Here is a 12467-nt window from a genome sequence, read left to right on the forward strand (position 1 = left end):
ATTATAGGCAAGAATAGATGATCGATATGGGTTTTTTATTGTAAAAAAAAAAAAAAAAAGTACACGGTAACATTCAAAGGTTTGGGTTTTCCTTGTTTGTTTGTTTTTTTTTTTTTAAGAAATTAAAACTTTTATTCAGCATTATTCGGTAATGTTACAAAACATATAGATTCCAAATAAATTATGTTCTTTTGAACTTTCTATTCATCAAACAATCCTTAATAGACGCCACAATTGACGTATTGTTTCCACAAAAATAACAACTGTTTTCAACCTTCACTGTAAAAAAATATTTTCATGATTTGTTATCACAACTTTTTACATTTTGTCAAATCAACTTTGATAACTAATGTGTGAAGATAACATACTATTTTGAGTTTCTGTTTATTAAACCATTCCTCCTCATTGTATTAACTCAATTTTTTAATTACAACAAACTCAAAATTTTAAGGCAACAAGGTAACTTGCTTTTTTAAGTTAAACCAACTTTTTTTTTTTTTTTTTACAGTGTTGATAATAATCACAAATATTTCTTCAGCAGCAGATCAGCATATTATACTGATTTCTGAAGGATCATGTGACACTGAAGACTGGAGGAATGATACTGAAAATGCAGCTTTGCATCACTGGAATAAATTATATTTTAAAATATATTAAAATACAAAACAGTTATTTTAAATTGTAATAATATTTCACAAAATTACTATATTTTTTATCAAAAAGGATGATCAATAAAACAATAACAACTGTTTTCTCAAAATGTACTAAAATCTAAAACAACCCTAAGCATTTGCATGGTTTTATAACACTCAGGATGAGGTATTCCCACCCATCAATATGTGGAATTTCATTTTAGGTCCAGCTCAACTCTCTTACTAAACAATAAAACATTTTGGAGGAAGCTGGGGTGTATATAGCTCAATGACAACAGGCTGTGCGTGTCTCTGTGTATGAAGGGTCACAGAGACCCCTCTATGACCAGTCAGACTGGAGAGCAGGTGGTCCTTATCATCGTCTTTCCAGTTTGACTGGGACACTCGCCACATTGTGCTCCGCCAAGTTTTTAAGCAGCACCTGTGGGATCGCTGGCCCCCCGGCTCAAACATGTGGCGGTGGAGTAGACCTAGGGGAAGTTGCACAAAAATGTTTTGGAGCATGCAGTTGTGTTTCAGCTGAACTAGACAAAATGAACAATAACAAAAGTCATGTATCATTCATTTGGAATCGGCAGTCTTATTATTTTATTATATTTTTTTGTTTAAATGTAGCCTATTTATTTACTTACATGTTGAATTTACATATATAAATACATGTATTTCTATTTAATTTATTTTACTAAATTAATTTGATATACCTTCACCCTTGGTAACTGCTTTTTTGCATCCGTGTCTCGCACACATGGTTCACAGGTTTGGAAGCATCATCAACTGTGTTTGCACACCTTTGCATAATTACATAATTTGCATATAATTCCTCTACGATACTACACGTTCTTTGTATTACCAGTACAAGGCAGCTATTTTATCACAACACGGAACAGATTTGTGGTATAACTGTTATTAGCACATGTAAATACAAACTGTAACTCAAAGATTCAATTGGAGTATAACATCCAGTATATCTGCAAGCGAAACATATGAAAGAAATACTGGTCACAACACAATTTTCTAATTCAAAAATCGGTGATTTATTCATCATTTAAAGGGTTAGTTCACCCAAAAATGAAAATAATGTCATTAATGACTCACCCTCATGTCGTTCTAAGCCCGTAAGACCTCCGTTCATCTTCGGAACACAGTTTAAGATATTTTAGATTTAGTCCGAGAGCTTTCTGTCCCTCCATTGAAAATGTATATACGGTATACTGTCCATGTCCAGAAAGGTAATATAAACATCATCACAGTAGTCCATGTGACATCAGTGGGTTAGTTAGAAGTTTTTGAAGCATCGAAAATACTTTTTGGTCCAAAAATAACACAAAATAAGACTTTATTCAGCATTGTATTCTCTCCCGGGTCTGTTGTGAATCTGCGTTCAGGACTCCGCAGTGACGCTGCTGACGTAAGACGCTGATGACGTGTTATCTGGTGCGCCCGAGCTTCGTTTACAGTCTGAGGAAGACGCACGCTATATTCAAGCTATTCTACATTGTTTGTGTGGATATCATTTTTTTAATGGTGCGTAAATGTGCATGTCGCGGATGAGACACTTTTACAGCGTGCGTTTCCCTCAGTCTATAAATGAAGCTCGGGCGCACCAGATAACACGTCATCAGCGTCTTACGCCATCAGCGTAACTGTGAAGGATTCACAACAGACCCGGGAGAGAATACAATGCTGAATAAAGTCTTATTTTGTGTTATTTTTGGACAAAAAAGTATTTTCGATGCTTCAAAAACTTCTAACTAACCCACTGATGTCACATGGACTACTTTGATGATGTTTATATTACCTTTCTGGACATGGACAGTATACCGTATATACATTTTCAATGGAGGGACAGAAAGCTCTCGGACTAAATCTAAAATATCTTAAACTGTGTTCCGAAGATGAACGGAGGTCTTACGGGCTTAGAACGACATGAGGGTGAGTCAATAATGACATTATTTTCATTTTTGGGTGAACTAACCCTTTAACTTCAAATGTGTGTGCTATTAAAAAGAATGTCTTCATATGCAGTAGCTAACATGTCGACTTTAACTTACTTGCAAGATTATCTTTAAACTGTTGTTTTGCCATGATATTAGTTAACCTTACCTTAACATATTTCTGTTTTCATTAAATATCAAAAGCGAATTTTAGCACAAATAAAAACGTATATTTAGGACATTCCACCTTGGTCCCATAAGGGTGTCAGCAGAGCTCTAGGGTGTCTTCACTCTTGTAATTCGGCTATTTTGGTCTTGACCGATAAAGAAAATGATAAAAACAAAAATCACAGTCCACTTTATTTTTTTATATATATATATATACTATAGCCTACTCTGTCTGCCTTTGTAGATACTTCCCACTAAGATATGCTAACTAATCTCTAGCATTTCAAAGTGTTGAGATGTTAAGCAGCTTGTTTTCTCCTGGAAGTATTATGCATACTTCATATCATCGCCACACTTCTGTTAAACATCACACTGTAAGGATCGGAGACTGTAATGTTGGCCCAAACGTGCCTCGCTCTTACACCTTAGCCCTCTGATAAGTGGAAAATTGAGTTGAGGAAATGAAGCCCAAGTTGATTTTGGGTAGTTTAGCACCACTGTATAATTGGTGTTCATTTGGTACCATAATTATGCTCAGGAAAGGACAAAAATAGCCTTACTTGTCACATTATTAATGGTCCTATAAGTGTGAAGATAAAAGTTCCCCTGTTCAGGCCGTGTTTATTAAGAAAACACAGAGGTGGGTTGTGAAGGGTTTAGCCACCGACACCACGGCGGTACAAGCGAGTCTTTGCCTCGTGTTATGTTCTGCCTCATAAATATTGTTACAAGCCAATGATCAGCATTCAACTTTTAAGTTTCCTGTGTTATTTCAAACCTTAAAAAATAAGTTAAATTCAGAAGTGTAAAACTGATTGATGTGCATAAAGTAAGAAAACCACTAGGGCTAGACAATATTTTGAATATAGATAGATAGATAGATAGATAGATAGATAGATAGATAGATAGATAGATAGATAGATAGATAGATAGATAGATAGATAGATAGATAGATAGATAGATAGATATGTGTTGTGTTGTGTAACTTGTGTTACTTTTTCTCACCTATAAGCTGGGCTTGCTTGTTCTTTTTTTGGCAAATGTGAAGGCCCTCGCGTTACTTTTATGAAAAGATAACTCAGATATTTTGTTATAAAATTTAAAAGGAATGAGTTAATTCACTAGTTACTTGAAAAAGTTACCTGATTACGTAACTTGTAACACTTTACCCGTAAACGCTTTATGTACAAGACTTTTATTAAAACTCTGGATGTTTTTAAACAGATATCAAGTCTTCATTTGAAATAACGCTTTACATCTAAAGTTGCGTGATCATTATCACCATGCAATCTAAGATAGAGCGAGTATTAAAAATAAGAAAATAGATGCAAGTGCTGTAACACCGAGTGAACCAGCCCGATCTCATGAAAGTGTGTATCTATAACACCAATGTTATTTCTCGAGACATTTATAAGCCAAAAAATAGTTTTTGCGTGCATATGATACGCACTTTATGGCGTGTAATACGCACCCACTCCCCACCCCTAATCCTACCCAAGGGTTTTCGTAGCATATGCACGCAAAAAAAAAAAAAAATATATATATATATATATGGCACGAGAAATAACATTCGTGGTATCATGAGATCGTGTTGAATGAACATGAAAACATTTCCTGGCCTTCTGAGACAAACTCAGTAAAAGGGAATAACTACACAAAAAGCCGCCATTGGTCAGTGTTTACTTTCACACTACTCACACTGTCTTTTTTGTCTCTCTATAAAGTCGCAAACTGAGTTGTGGTGAAGTGTGAGTCAATAAATGGGGTAAACGGAACGGTTTTCATGTGTGTTTGTGAAATATCACACCCGATAAAAAAGCAATTCATAATCTTTCTGGGAACTGAAAGTGGATGTTGGCCATTACAAAGCTTGACCACTGAAGCACTGTCTCAGAAAGAGGGCTCCATTCACTGAAATACAAGAGCTATTAAATAAAGAAATAATGGATGTTTCTGATTCATCATTCAAATCACTGATATCTGCATTGAAAATCATCAATAATTAATACTTGCATTCTTTGTAATTCATCCTTCATGTGACTCATAATGGCTTACATAATAATGACTTATAAGTATTATTATATATAAAAGCTTATATCAGATTCATTATGACTCATAATACATTTGACATTTTTAACGCGTATGTTGTCTAATGCATTACAATAATTACAGATTCATAAAATGCTTTACATTTAAATAGTAACAGGTTTCATGTGTTAAATATTATAATGTATCACTACTCTAACTAGTTAAGTTAGTATATGAAGGTTCATGCCCTGAAAGTGTGAATATTTAGGTCTCATTGTATTCCCCAAAAAAGTGCAGTCAGTACTATTCCCATTCAATTTGGGACCTTTTCCTTTAATGAATAACAGTAAACTTTATGTATAAAGTGCAATGGGTAAAAACCAAGAGCATAAACATATATAAACTCTTTTTGAATATACCGCATCTGCTGAACCAACCAAACTGTGGCCATTACACTGCTTACAAACACAGAAACCATGTTGAATGAGCTACAGGATTGTGGTTTCTACTGTGGATTTGGCCTCCACCGATGATTCATTGTTTCTGTTAACATATACCGCACCGCTAAGTTGTTATACAGCCCTAGACACATTACACAATGATGTCAAACAATATTCATTTGTCCTCTTTGTCAATACCACAATGCCTGGCGAATGGGAGGTTTATGGCAAAGGTTAACCAGGTGGCGTCTTCTAAACAGTGTAAATGTTTACAGACGTTACGGTCTGTTCGCTTGGCATTATTAGGGCATGTACGCTTAACAACACACGGCTGAAATATTATTCCATTGTCGGATTATTTCACTATTTTATGTCACTATTTTGTCCTAAAGATGACCCAGCTCGACCCAAGCGCGTTTGTATCCCCAGAAGTAAGAAAGAAGTAATAGAAGAGAGACAGGGAAAGTTGTTTTTCTTGGGACAGCTGCAGCGAGCTGGTCTGCACTGTCTGTATCAGATGTCCCCCCACACATCCTAATACAAATATTGTGCAGCAGTTGCCATGGTCACGACCAGGCAACAGCTGGCGGGATTCAGTTCACCTAGAACCTGTTCCTGTTGGCGTGACTCCAGGCGCTCCGAGCTGGAGCTTCTTACCACTGAATAGAAGATTCCACAGAATATTTGTTCTGCTTTTCCGTTTTTTTTCCCCATGTTTTTCTCGTACACCGTCTCAGATGCCTGCTGCTCTCTCTCTCTCTCTCTCTCTCTCTCTCTCTCTCTCTCTCTCTCTCTCTCTCTCTATAGACATATACTGTATATATATGTATGTATATATAATGCATAATATGTATATATACTGTATTATAATTATATATATATATACATAAAGTATATATATATATATATATATTGCATATTATGTATATGTACATTGATTATAATATAGTTCATTAAGTAATATATGCATTTTATGTAAACACTTACATACACACACGTGTGTGTGTGTGTGTGTGTGTGTGTGTGTGTGTGTGTGTGTGTGTGTGTGTGTGTGTGTGTGTGTGTGTGTGTATATAGACGTATGTGTGTAATTGCAGTACATAAAATAAAATGCATATATTACTTAATGAACTATATTATAATCACTGTACTGTATATACATAATATGCAATATATATATATATATATATATATATATATATATACATAATGTATGTATGTAGGCGATATATATATATATATATATATATATATATATATATATATATATATATATATATATATATACATGGGTGGACAGTAACAAAGTACATTTACTTAAGTACACTTTTTGAGTATCTGTACTTTACTTGAGTATTATTTTTTCTGGAAACTTTTTACTTTAACTTCACTACATTTGAAAGAAAAATATCATACTTTTTACTCCACTACATTTCTGTCAAGGTCCTTGAGTAGAAAGTAACGTCAGGGATGATTTTGGTTGCAGGGGTTGCATTTTGGTTGTAAATGAAAGTCTGGTTGACGTCAGAACTTGACTGATGTTGGTTTCTGACGTCAACCCGATATTCAACCACAATACAACGTCTGTCCAACGGTGGAGATTAACGTCAATCTGATTGGACTCTGACATCAACCTGATTTTCATTTTCAATGTTGGGGTTGGTCTTCTAAATGTGAATTGTGTCATTGTTTTGGAGCACACTAGCTTATAGATAACAGTAAGGTAACATATTCATACTAAAAGCCACAAAAATTGGGAACAGCCATTTGTGTGTCCGAAACCATTGTGGACGTTATTGAATGCACTTATTAAATCCCACGACTGGAACTGTGTTATAGAAATACATGTGATATTGATATGAGAGTAGGCAGGCATAAATTCAGAGGCATAATGTACTAGAAGTATTAAATGCAATAATGCAACAATAATAAAACAATGCATTGACATTTACTTTTTACTTTTGATACTTAAGTACTTTTAAAAACGAGTACTTCTGTACTTTTACTTAAGTAAAAATCGGTCTTTACAACTTTTACTTGTAACGGAGTAATATTTGACCAGTAGTATCTGTACTTTTACTCAAGTAAGGAAGTTGTGTACTTTGTCCACCTCTCTCTCTCTCTCTCTCTCTCTCTCTCTATATATATATATATATATATATATATATATATATATATATATATATATATATATATATATATATATATATATATATATATATATACACGTGTGTGTGGGTGTATAATAAAATATACATATAATACTTATTGAACTACGTCTATATACAAAACGCAAGCTGAAATGGTACGGGCAAGCCACAAGATCATCAGGACTTGCCCATAATAATATTATAAGGCACGGTACAGGGAAGCAGACGAAGAGGTAGACCGAGGAAGAGATGGGAAGACAACATCAGAGAGTGGACAGGTCTAGAGCTGAGTGACAGTGCGGAAAGCAGAGGACCGGGAGGAATGGAGGAAGTTTGCCAAGTCTTCAGTGGTGCCAGAAGACTACGGGATAAGTGAAGTGATGTACATGATCCGTATTTTTAATGCTCACATTTAGCTGAAAAGTCTATAATAGTTTGTTTAATTGCAGGCATTTGAGACAACATGCAAGTGTACAATGAATATCCATTTCTAACAGAGGGATTATTTATTTTGTTTTCAGTCAAGACTGAACTCGACTTAAAAAAAAAAAATCACTGAAAAATATTTTCACTGTAAAAAGTGTGACAACTAGCTCTGATTTACACAATATTAGACAAAAAAAATAGACACAATAGTTGCAAATGCCTTTTTACATTTGAACTTGAACTGTTACATCTGAACTAACCATACACCTTCACCAGACACTCCTAGCTTCATTCCCTAGCTGAAAAGAGTCCAAGTAATAAATACATTTGAGGAGGTGCGCGAGTTCCTCACCGCAGATCCGTCTGCTCCTATCTCGCGCGCAGGGGTCAGGTTACGGTTATCGGAAGGAATCTGCGAAAAAAGCGGAGCCAAGCGCAACTGCTCATCATCAGGACAGATTAACCTTGTCAAGCGGGGGTGTACCAGGAAGCGAGAGAGAGAGAGAGAGAGAGAGAGAGAGAGAGAGAGAGAGAGAGAGAGAGAGAGAGAGAGAGAGAGAGAGAGAATGGCTGGCAGGCAGGCAAGCTGGCTCCACTGCTAACTCAACACCACTGAGGCCTTTCCTCACTCCTGAGGGAGTGCAAACACGCGTCTCCTTTTACAGCCTCTCTCCTGTGCCATTACACACGCATATCCTCCCAGAAAAACACGCAAGCATTACATCCTTCTCTTATTCGGCCCGTCTTTATTTTCACACTGCTCTCGTAGCGTAATATTTTGTTCCATTTTTTTTGTTGCTCTGATGTTATCGAGTAGCCTATTTCCAACTTGCAAGTCATGCATCAACAGCTCGCTCGCTCGAAAAAAAATATTTCTCAGTTTCATTTAATTTTGTCTGTATGTACGGATTTTAGATTGCAATCTATAGTTTTGGGCCTCATATTTCCAAATTTGTTGATTTTTCGGGGGACAATTTGATGCTAATAGCACAGCCAGCATCGTCTTTTTAAACAAAACACTAAAATCAGTCCAATATGCTGATTTGCTGCTCAAGAAAAAAATATTCTTATTATTAATGCTGTAAACAGTTGTGATGCTTTTTGTAGCAAAGAATACTTTTTTAAAAAAATAGAAAACGTCACTTTGATCAATTTAATACATCCTTTATATATATATATAAAATCTGTCCCCAATCTCTTGAACGTTAGTGTGTACTATCCTAATATGCTATCATAAACAGACAAACTACCAGAAACCCTTTCATCTTTGATCACATTTCACACCAAACTGCAGAAATCTTGCTGAAGCGACAGGACGACCCTCAGGTCAGAGTTGTAAAAGCTTTGGCGCTGCGGAGTGACCTCTGCAGTCCCTCGTCAAGCATTCGAAGCTTAGAAACGCACATAAGCACAGCTTCGCATAGCAACAAGACAAATCTTTATCGTTAGCAAAGAGGTGATTTATTAAATCCAACAGCTGCATTGCCTGTGATGTCGGCCTCATCAGATGTGTCCAAAAATCGTAAAACAATAAATGTTTATTTGTTTGCGAAATAGCACGTTTCTCAATAGCTTTGAAATAGCATATGGTCAGCGTATTTTTTTGAGACATATGTCGGACAGAGCACATTATGACACTACTGTAAACATGGACTTTGAGGCACAAGTATAACACATTTGGTGGGAAATATGATTCATAATAAGCGGCTGGGTCCAAAACTCCTTGAACACTTTTCCGAGTTCACAGATCTCAGGAGATCCTTGGAGTAAAATTGAACTTCGCTGATCTCCTCTTCGTACTGAAAGCTGGCATACGGCCAAACAGTTTGCGGTTTTGTGTCAATGATCTAGAAAAGGCACGGTCCTCCTTGCCAGAAAAACAAGTGAAAGCCAAGCCACTGTGGTGCTTTTCTTGCCCACTTGAAAGGCAGTGGATGTGCTCTTCATTCCCACCCCGGTGTTCCCCGAAGGTCCAAAAAGGCATGAAGGTGTCAGGGTTTAGTTGCAAGAAGAAAACTACAGCTAAGTAGCAACACATATAACATGCTTTACTATTACATTTGTTCTAATTCTGTTATTCGTCAAGATGATAGGTTTTGTTTTCAGCCTGTTTTTCATCGAACGTGCTGTTGAATGAGACTCAACGAAAGCATCTTACGAGAAGCGTGTTGAAAAACACAGGTGGAAGTTTTTCGAAGCATCTGACAGGCCGCTGACAACGTACAAGAGAGGTGTGGCACCGTGCCATGCTGGCCCCGGGCGGCACTTACCCTCAACCCATCAACTGTGGGTAAACGCCTCACGCTGTAATAAACACACACACACACACACACAGAGAGAGAGAGAGAGAGAGAGAGAGTCAGAGTCTTGTGTTAAAGGGATAGTTCACTCAAAAATTTAAATATTGTACAAGTTTTTGGGTGAACTATCCCTTTAAAGGAAAAATGTCTTTGTGAAAATTACAGTTGTCTATGGACGCTTGTTTCCACCACAGAATAAAAAAAAAAAGGTAATTGCAATTTTTTATCTCACAATTCAGACTTTTTTATCAGAATTGCATGATATAAAGTCGCAATTTGTGAGTTAAAGTCAGAATTGCATGTCATAAAGTCAGAATTGAGTAATATAAATTCATAATTGCGTTATAAAGTTATAAAGAATTGTAAGAAATAAAATTGCAATTGCGTGTTATAAAGTCAGAATTGCTTGATATGAACTCACATTTGTGTGTAAATAAGTCAGAATTGTGAGATAAAATCGCAATTGCGTGTTTTAAAGTACGAATTCTGTGATATAAAGTCGCAATTGCCAATTAAAGTCAGAATTGCGTGTTATAGTCGCAATTGCGTGTTATAAAGTCGCAATTGCGTGTTATAAAGTCAGAATTTCGTGATATAAAGTTGCAATTGCAATTTAGTCAGAATTGCTTGATATAACGTCAAAATTGCATGATATAAATTCGCAATTGCGTGTTATGAATTCAGAATTGTGAGATATAAACATGCAATTGCGAGTTATAGTCAGAACTGCGAGATATAAACTCACAATTGTGTTATGAAGTCAGAATTTTTCTCGAATCATGAGATAAAAAGTTTCAATTATCTTTTGAATTGTTTTATTCCGTGGCGGTAAAAAGCTTCCAATGTAAACACGATAAAAATAAAAAAAAGGACATACAAAACGTGACATAACATGAGTGACATGTTGCGACAAAACTTGAACGTGCCAGTTATAATTAATTGTTGTTGTTTATAATGCAACAAAGGTAATAATCTAGATTTGTTGCATTGCACCAGTGAGAACAGGGGAACAACGCAAAGCTATATCGCTAATATTCGTTGATTATAATCTGAAGAGTCTAGTTTTGCACTGTTGTGCTCCTCGACATGTAAAGATGTCTGCGAAACCAAAAGCCTTTTGCTTTACAAAAAGAGTTTGAGGTGACATAAGCGATAGCGATTGTTAGCAATACAACAAATCTGAGCTGAGTTTAACTTTACGCAAATAAGCAGCACAAGATGCAGCAAATACCAGTTAGTGGTTACACCTACTGGCAACCAACAGTATAGTATAAAAGCTGGTTTCCGCTACAGAATGAAAAATAAAAAAGGCAATTGTGACTTTTTTCTCACAATTGCAAGTTTACACCCCACAATTGACATTTTTTCATTGACATGATATAAACTCACAATTGTGAGTGATAAAGTCAGAATTGCAAGATATAAACTCATAATTCAGAGAAAAAAGTACCGTATTTTTTCCTCAGAATTGGACTTTATAACTCACAATTCAGAAAAAAAAGTCAGAAGTGCACATTTATATCTCGCAAATCTGACTTTATAACTTGCAATAACTTCTACAATTCTACAAAAAATTTATGTGCACCCTGGTTATAGTTTATTTTTTGTTTCGTTCTTCCTTTTTTTTATTCGATGCAAAGAGATCACTCCTTAATAATCAATGCATCTGTCTGCATTGCATTAGCAGGAGAGATCAAGCCATCGTTCCTTTACATTCAGTGCGACAAAACTGGATTGATGTAGCGACCTAGTTTAGTTGCAACGCTAGTGTGCAAAAAGACTGGGTTTCATTCCTTACAATGCATCTACACTGCAAATGAAGAGTGCGATATGACCAAACTTGATTTGTTGATTTCATTCAGTTGCATCGTGCAACAATGTGTGAAAGCCCAGCAATTCAGAGTGAATGGGAGGAAAAAAAAGAAAAAAGCAGGCAGGCTGTGAGTGCAGGTTGAGACCCAGCCCCTGACATTCCTATCTGTACCTGTGCATGCTGCGGAGTGACTGGAGGTGTGCCGGAGCTTAAGAGAGCCACTATTTACCCGCTGGGCCGGAAAGCCTCGAGGAGGAGGAGGAGGAGAGGCCAGTGGGTGCATTACTCGGTTTAGACGTGGCCAGGAACAAAAAAAAGGCTCTGAAAATGCTGCCGACAGCAATTGTCAGCAGAGCCCTCGCGCTTTCTCTGACACAAACACACACTGCAGTTCACACATGCATTCATTCTCTCTTTTTAATGGATACATGTGACAGGATTTGCTTCGTATTGCTCCTGCTAGAAAGAACCAAAGACATCAATCAAAAATAAAAATAAAAGAATGAAAGAGACATTAACATTTTATTAAGGGCCAATATTTCCGTATAAACTTTG

This window comes from Phoxinus phoxinus (assembly GCF_949152265.1).
Source record: "Phoxinus phoxinus genome assembly, chromosome: 6".
In the NCBI taxonomy this organism is placed as follows: Eukaryota; Metazoa; Chordata; class Actinopteri; order Cypriniformes; family Leuciscidae; genus Phoxinus; species Phoxinus phoxinus.